The sequence below is a fragment of the Vulpes vulpes genome, unplaced genomic scaffold (genome assembly GCF_048418805.1).
Source record: "Vulpes vulpes isolate BD-2025 unplaced genomic scaffold, VulVul3 u000000694, whole genome shotgun sequence".
Taxonomy (NCBI): domain Eukaryota; kingdom Metazoa; phylum Chordata; class Mammalia; order Carnivora; family Canidae; genus Vulpes; species Vulpes vulpes.
Window position 1 is genome coordinate 150,001 of NW_027325755.1, and position 8,573 is coordinate 158,573.

An 8,573-nucleotide genomic window follows, 5' to 3' on the forward strand; every position below is an offset into this window, starting at 1 on the left:
AAGCTTTCAAGGCCCAGGCCTATAAAGGATCATGGGTCATTACAAAACTGAAAACAACATCAGTATCTGTTTCGCCAGGGTGGCCCTAGGAGATTCCACAGGAGCTTATAGAGTTGTCCCCAAAATGTAGCTCCTTTAATATTGAGAAGTTTTCACTCTCTCACGGAGGTAATTCGTGGATAAAAAGGAATATAAAAACTTGGCTGGTCTGGAGAGGGAAAATAATAACATATTTTTTTCTTCTCCGTTCACAATCCCTTGCCGTGATTAGACTACCAACGCAAGGAAATCTCTTCATTTTAACAGAGACAAGAGCCGAGTCTTAATGCTATACCAGTGTACTAGTAAAGCTCACTTCTCCCAATCTCAGTCTGTCCTGAGCATGCATACAATTCCTTTTCAAAAAAATCCGCTTCCAGGACGCCTGGGTGTTTCAGTGGTTGAACCTCTGCCTTTGGCTCATGGTGTGATCCCGGGGGGGCCAGGGATCCAGTCCCACAGTGGGCTCCCTGCGTGGATCCCACTTCTCTCTCCTCCCGTGTCTCTGCACCTCTGTCTCTGTGTCTCTCTCTGTGAGTCTCTCACGAATACATAAATAAAAACTTTAAAGAAATTCCCTAGTTGTTTCCTTCAGAAACCCCTTCTACAATGGTCTTTTTTGTTCAGATTCAGCCTTAAGTGTTCTTTGTCTAAAGAAGCAGGCTCTGGGATGCCTGGTGGCTGGTCGTCATTTGAGCATCTGGCTTTGGCTCAGGACGTGATCCCGGACTCCTGGGATCGGGTCCCATACCAGGCTCCTTGCATGGAGCCTTCTTTTCCCTCTCTCTGCCTCCCTCTGTCCCTCCCTCCCTCCCTCCCTCCCTCCCTCCCTCCCTATTAAGTAAATAAAATCTTTTTTTTTTTTTAAGATTTTATTTATTTATTCTTGAGAGATAGAAGGAGAGACAGAGCCAGAGACACAGGCAGAGGGAGAAGCAGGCTCCATGCACCGGGAGCCCGACGTGGGATTCGATCCCGGGTCTCCAGGATCGCGCCCTGGGCCAAAGGCAGGCGCCAAACCGCTGCGCCACCCAGGGATCCCAAGTAAATAAAATCTTAATAAAAAAAAAAAAAAAAAAAAAAAAAAAAAAAAAAAAAAAAGCCAGGCTCATTATTTCAGGACAGAATTATTTTCTTTTCCCTCACCAAAACATGTATTCTCACGCCTTGTACGTTTCCTACACGTCTCCTACTTGTCACACACGGAGTTGTTTTCCTTATCGTTCTCCAGTAGTCTCCATTCCATTGGCAGGCTTTTGCAAAATTGTAATATATTAGCTTTCTTTCAGAGAGAGAGCGCACTGTGTGAAGTGGGGAAGGGGGAGGAGGAGGAGGGAGAGGGAGAGAGTGCGAGACCGACCGAGCATCTTTCCTTTTTTAAACTATTTTGTTTCTTTATTCCCGTGTGAGAGAGAGAGACAGAGACAGAGACAGAGACATGGGCAGAAGCAGGTCCCCGCAAGGAGACAGATGCAGGAAAGGATCCCGGACCGGCATGATCGGGCCCTGAGATGAAGGCAGACGCTTAACCGCTGAGAAACCGGGGGTCCCGAACGAACGAACGGACACGGACGGACGGACGGACGGACGGATGAACGAACGGACGGACGGACGGACAGACGGATGGACGGACGGACGAACGAACGAACGAACGAACGAACAGAACTTCATCCCAGATCGTGGGAACTTGTGAAATATTGTCACTCGTCCTTATCTCTCCGAGCTGTCCTGTTCCCGATTTTTACCCGCGCCGGCCTTTGAACTCCTAAGCTACAGTTCCTTTACAAAGGGATGTCAGCAATATAGCATCCGGAGGTAGAGGAAACCTCTCCCTCGTAGAACCCATAGGGACACGTAGACACAGACGAGATGCCAACAAAGTATATAGCCTTGGTCTCACTCCTATCTGTGGAGAGGTCACGAAAGACCCGATGTTCTGATCTCCCCGCTGGCTGGGTGACAACAACTCCAGTGGCCAGCGAGCGTGACCGCGTCCGGACCCCATCCATCCTTTGGTTTCCATTTCGAAAGAGAAGAGGCCGGTTTCCTGCAAAGATACCCAAAGCCACAGCAACAACCCAACCCGAAGAAGACCAGAGCGTCTGTCTCCCCGAGCCAGCCGAGCACTGGTTCCTCACCAACAGTCGGGACATTACTGATGGAGCCAGAGGGATTTTTAGGTTAGGTTCTGGTCCCTGGGCTGGCCTCATTGCCAGCTTTCTCTAATCGCGGAGAGCATAGCATTCAGGCATGAGCAAAGCACCCCATTCACCCGGTTTGGGCCATCTGAGCCTCAGGTTCCCCTTCCACGTGTCCCAGGTCAGTGAGCACTTGCAAGTAAGTATAGGCCCCCTAAGCAGCCCAGGGGTAGCCTGCCAGAGTTTCCTGTGTGTGTGTGCGTGTGTGTGTGTGTGTGTGTGTGTGTGTGTGTGTGTCTCGTGTGCTCAACCTTCGCTGCAGGGTTCTCTAGGGTCTGGTTCGGTTCGCCCCGCTTTTCTGCGTGCGCGTGCACGTGCGTGTGCATGCTCCATAAGGAGCTGGGGCGTCCTCGGGAGGAGGGACGCCGTAGAGAGTGGACAGTTTATTCTCTGATCTTGGTACGGGCAAGGCTGTAGGGCTTGAACTCTGTGGGAACCAGGAAGGTTTTCTTCCGTTTTCTCATCGTCAGTTTTGGCAGGTTGCCTTTTAGTGATCGATCGATCCGATCGAAACAAAACAAAACAAAACAAAACAAAACAAAACAACACAACTTTTTTTTTTTTTCCTTTTTGTAAAGATTCTGTTTATTTTCTCCTGAGACACAGTGAGTGAGAGAGTCGGACACACAGGCAGAGGGAGAAGCAGGCTCCATGCTTGGAACCCGACGTGGGACTCTGATGCCGGGCCTCCAGGATCAGGCCCCGGGCTGAAGGCGGCGCTCAACCGCCGAGCCACCCGGGCTGCCCACCTTTTTCTTTTTCTTTTTTTCTTTTAATTTTTTTTTTTCCAGAAGATTTTAGGTGTATGCGATGTTTACACCCAGGTTAGGGCTCATCCTCGCAACCGAGAAATATAGAGTCCCACACTCCCCCGACAGTGCCAGCCAGCAGTCACGCACCCCTTCATCGATTTCATTTGTTCATTTGCTTGCTTGCTTGCTTGCTTGCTTGCTTCCTGGCTTGCTTATGTATACATTCATTCAGCCGGTCAGTCGGTCAGCCGATCAGTTCAGTCAGTCAGTCAGTCAGTCAGTCCTTTTAATGAATCATTCATTCTTTCCTGTTTTAGAGGTGTTCTTTATTTATCCATGAGAGACACACAGAGACAGGCATTGACAGACTGCAGAGAGAAGCAGGCTCCCCGCGGGGAGCCCCAAGTGGGAGCCGGGGCCCCAGGACCCCAGGATGATGACCTGACCCCAAGGCAGATGCTGAACACGGAGCTACCCAGGCGTCCCCGTTGCTTGACTTTTCAGGGGAGGCAGACAGGCAACGTGCATTCAGTGGCACGGAAATAGAGCCCAACTAGTGCTGAGTTTTCTGTGAGCCGTTTGGCCCTGGGTCAGTGTGAAAGCCATTGGAGCAGGGCCCAGAAACGTTCAAGGCCGAGAATTTCCTTCCTCCATAATCATTTCACAGACGCTTAATTGAAAGTGGTATCTACCTATCGTATGGCAAACGTCTTTCTCTGTTTGGGTTCTAGCCAAGACCCAGAGAGTCGAAGCCCCCAACCTCACGGACTGAAAGTCGCCAGTTGGATGCAGAGATAGTTAGGCAGGCAGGCAGGCAGGCAGGCAGGCAGAGCCGGAAAGGCAGGCGCCACACCGGTGAGTCCAGGTGTGAGGAATGTGGGATCGCAGGGCAGCTGGGTCGCAGCCTGGTCCGGATCCGCCCGGGGTCAGTAGCGTTTCCTGACACAGGACGGCAGGACGGGGCGCCAAAGAGGGGCCTTGGGGTGGCTTTCCTCCTCCGCCTCCTTGGGATGGGGACATCTGCCCCACTCGGGGCATGCCCCCCACCCGCCCACGCGCCCACCCCCACACGCTGGCCACCGGTCGGTCCCGCAGGCGCCTGCCTTCCGAACCACCCAGGCTGCACCGGTTCCATGTCCGGTTCCGGTTCCGGCCCAGGCTCCGGCCCCAGGCAAGGGCGCACTTGCAAATATCATCCATGGGAGGCTTCCTGCTGCCCTCACTCCTACAGATCCGGGACACCGGAGGGTGGGGGGGGGGTGGGAGCGGTTCCCAGATGGGATGTAGAAATGTCCGCCAACCGAAACCCGTCCTTCCCGCGTCATCTCCCCACGACGTGACGCGACACCCTGTGCGGTGTGTGGAGAGAGACCCTTTGTCTCGCCGCCACCGCTACAGCAACCGAGGACAGTCCTCAAACAGGAGCACGGTCCCATGAGCATCGGTCCCATCTGAACCTATTCCCTAGTTGGGGATCCTAGGGTGTGTCTAGGGATAGACCTGGAGCACGAGGTCCTGTGTGTGGGAACCAGATGAACGAACGCGCAAGACCGTGGGTGGCGGTGGGAAGGAAGAGGTGCGGACGAGGTGTGCCCGGGTGGCATACCCGCGTTTGAGCGGCTGCCTTCCACTCGGCTCCCGGCATCATCACAGCGTTTTGGGGATCCAGCACCGCACCGGGCTCCCCGCGTGGAGCCTGCTTCTCCCTCTGCCTGCCTCCCGGCCTCCTTCTGTGTGTCTCCCTTGAATAAATACAGTTTATTTATTCATTTATTTGTTAAAGATTTTATGTATGTATGTATGTATGTATGTATGTATGTATGTATTTATTTATTCGAGAGAGAGAGAGAGAGAGAGAGAGAGAGAGAGAGAGAGAGAGAGGCAGAGATCCCATGCCCGATCAATACAGTTTAAGAAATTAAACTTAAGGGATCCCTGGGTGGCGCAGCGGTTTGGCGCCGCCTGCAGCCTGTGGTGTGATCCTGGAGACCCGGGATCCAGTCCCACATCGGGCTCCCTGCATAGAGCCTGCTTCTCCCTCTGTCTGTGTCTCTGCCTCTCTGCCTCTCTCTCTCTCTCTCTGCCTCTCTCTCTCTCTCTCTCTCTCTCTCTCTCTCTCTCTCCCTGACTAAAAAAAAAATCCTTAAAAATAATGAATGAATGAATGAATGAATGAATAATAAATGAATGAATAAATAAATAAATAGATAAATAAATAGATAAATAAATAAATAAAATTTTAAAAATTAAAAAAAAGAGAGTTAAAAAATGGAATGGACAGATAACTTGGCGAGGAGGATGTGTGAAGGTATGTAATGCCGCTGAGCGACTCTAGGCTTAGAAAGGGTTACAAGGTTCCACCGTAGGTGACGCCTGTCTTTTGGACCACAACCGAAACACAAAACAAGACCCCCTGTCCCTGGCTCAGAGTAAGGGAGTTCCTGGGTCAGGCTGGAGGGGGTTCCTGTGGTCCGCAGAGTGCAGAACCCCGGTTCAGCCATCTGGACTCTTTTCTTCCTGTCCTCGGAGACAGGCGTGGTCGCAGACGGCACACGCCTGTAAAGGCAAGGCCAGAAGGAAGAACTTCAGCATCCCTTTGGCTCTTCTTTTCTGTTCTTCCGGTTGTTGTGGTTCCGGTGTTGTTGAGCCTCAGCATTTCCAAGCACCTTGGAGGGGCAACCTGGGAGGCTCGCTGAGGTTAAGCAGCTGACTCTCGGTTTCGTCCGCCAGGAGGTGGCACTCTTGACTCGCCCAGTGAGGCCGTGGCGACCTCTGGAAGGAAGGTATCAGGCTCAGGGTTTCCGAGGGGCTCGGCTGGCTCCCCGAGGAGAAGTGGATCTGAGTGTCTCCAGGCTGTCTGATCCTATCTGAGTCTTAGGATGCGATTCCAGGGGCCCGTGGCCCGCTCGGTCAGTAGAGAGCACGGCTCTTGACCTCCAGGTCCTGAGTGCGAGCCCTACCTTGGGAGTAGAGATCACTTTGACAAATGGACCCCGGAGGGGGGGGGGGGCGGGGGGGGGAGAGGGGAGGGGAGGGGAGGGGGGAGGGGAGGGAGGAGGGGAGGGCGGCGTGGGGACTGGGGGAGGTCGAAAGAAAGAGAAACAGACGCCATTCTACTCAGGGAAGGCCTTGGTGATACAGGGGATCCTTCCAACGGCGTCTGGTTACAATGAGAACGGATTCCCACCGACCTTCTGAAGAGGATTTAACAATCGCCAAAAAAAAAAAAAGGAAGATGACTCACTGAGAGTTTCTGAACTCTGTTCAGGGTTTCGTGGAACTCATTCAGTTCCACGTTGTTCCTTTCTGTTCGGCTTCCATGCAGCTTTTTCATTAGTTCCGGCAACTCCTACTGTATGTAGTTGGACGATCTCAGGATGACCAGACACCGGGATCCGTCCAGAGTGCTTTCCGCGAATCTTCTGAAAGGCGGACCGTATCGTTGCAAGACCTTCCGAACAACACCTGCACGTGACAGGGAGGTCACCCACGGACGGACGTGCCTAAAGACCCGATGAGAATTCATTATAATGCAGTCGAGAGGAAAATCCGACCAGTTTCTGTCACACACACACACATACACACACACACACACACTCACACACAACACACGCAGGCACGCACGCAGAGCATTTAACCAGTTCGAATGTGGAGTGATGGCACTCTACCAGGACACGTTACAAGTTTAGGAATTTCATTTCGTGTTTGGAACACCGGCAGCATTCACCCACGCAATATAATCTAAGAGGGCTTATGATTCTTTGTCTGACAGTGCTTCTCACGGTCCTTCCCATAACAGGTAAACGACCTATAGTAGTCAAGAGACTCTATTTAGGGTTTGGCATTCTGGGATCCGCTGAGAATCCACGAACGGATGAAGGAACCAGTAGACAGACAGCCAGGCAGCCAACCAGCCAACCAAAAACATCTCAGAAGTTTTCAAGGCACATGCCTACAAAGGATCACGGATCATAACAAAACGGAAATCTTCATTGTCTCTTTCGCCAAGGTGGCCCCTAGGAGATTCTACAGGTGCTCTTAGAGTTGTCCCCCAAAATGAAGCTCCTTTAACGTGGAGAAGTGTTCACTCTTACGTAGGGGAAGACCGGATAAAAACGAATCCAAAAAATAAAATAAATAAGTAAATAACAGAAAAAGTTAAACAACAACAACAACCACCAAAAAAAAAAAAAAAAAAAAAAAAAAAAAAAGGAATCTAAAAACCTTGCTGTTCTGGGCAGGTAAAGGGAGAAACACACACACACACACACACACACACACACACACACACACCCAAAAACAAACAAACAAAAAAACCCCAACCAAACCAAACCAAACCAAACCAAGCCAAGCCAAACAAACAAACAAACAAACAAAAAAGCACATTGTCTTTGTCTTTTCTTCTCTGTTCACACTCTTATCAAGAGTAGACTACCAATGCAAGAGAATCTCGTCATTTTAGCAGAGAGAAGAGCCAAATCTCAGTTGTACACCAGTATACTAGTAAAACCCACTTCTCCCAATCTCAGTCCGTCCTGACCACGCCTACAATTACTTTTCAAAGAGTCTGCTTCTGGGACGCCTTGGGTGGCTCAGCGGTGGTGGAAGGTCTGCCTTTGGCTCAGGGCCTGATCCCAGGGGTCCTGGGATCCAGACCCGCATCGGGCTCCCCAGTGGAGCCTACTTCTTCCCCTGCCTGTGTCTCTCTCTCTCTCTCTCTCTCTCTCTCTCTCTCTCTCTCTCTCCCTGTCTCTCTCTCTCCCTGTCTCTCTCTCTTTCTCTGTCTCTGTCTCGCTTTCTCCGTCTCTGTCTCTCTTTATCTCTCTGTCTCTCTCTGTCTGTCTCTCTTTATCTCTCTGCCTCTCTTTTCTCTGCCTGTCTCTCTCTGTGTCTCTCTCCCCTTCTCTCTGTCTGTCTCTCTTCCTTTCTCTCTCTCTCTCTCTCTCTCTCTGTCTCTCTCTATCTCTCTGTCTGTCTCTGTCTCTCTTTGTCTGTCTCTGTCTCTCTCTTTCTCTCTCTGTCTCTCTCTCTCTCTCTCCCATGAATACATAAGTAAAATCCACAAAAAAAAAAAAAAGAAAAGAAAACCAAAAACAAATCTCAAAAATCTCCTTCAGAAATCCCTTCTATAATTTCTTTTTCCGTTCCGTCAGTCTTTTTTTTTTTTTTTAATTATTTATTTTTGATAGTCATACAGAGAGAGAGAGAGAGAGAGAGGCAGAGACACAGGCAGAGGGAGAAGCAGGCTCCATGCACCAGGAGCCCGACGTGGGATTCCGATCCCGGGCCTCCAGGATCGCGCCCTGGGCCAAAGGCAGGCGCCAAACCGCTGCGCCACCCAGGGATCCCCCGTTCCGTGAGTCTTAAGTGTTCTTTCTCTAAATAGCTGGGCTTTGGGACGCCCGTGTGCCTCAGCCTTTGATCGTCTGGCTTGGGCTCAGGACGTGATCCCAGACTCCTGGGACTGAGTCCCATATCAGGGTCCTCGCATGGAGCCTGCTTCCCTTGTGTCTGCCTGTCCCTGTGTCTCTCATCTCATGAATAAGTAAATAAAATCTTAAAAAAAAAAAAAAAAAAAAAAAAA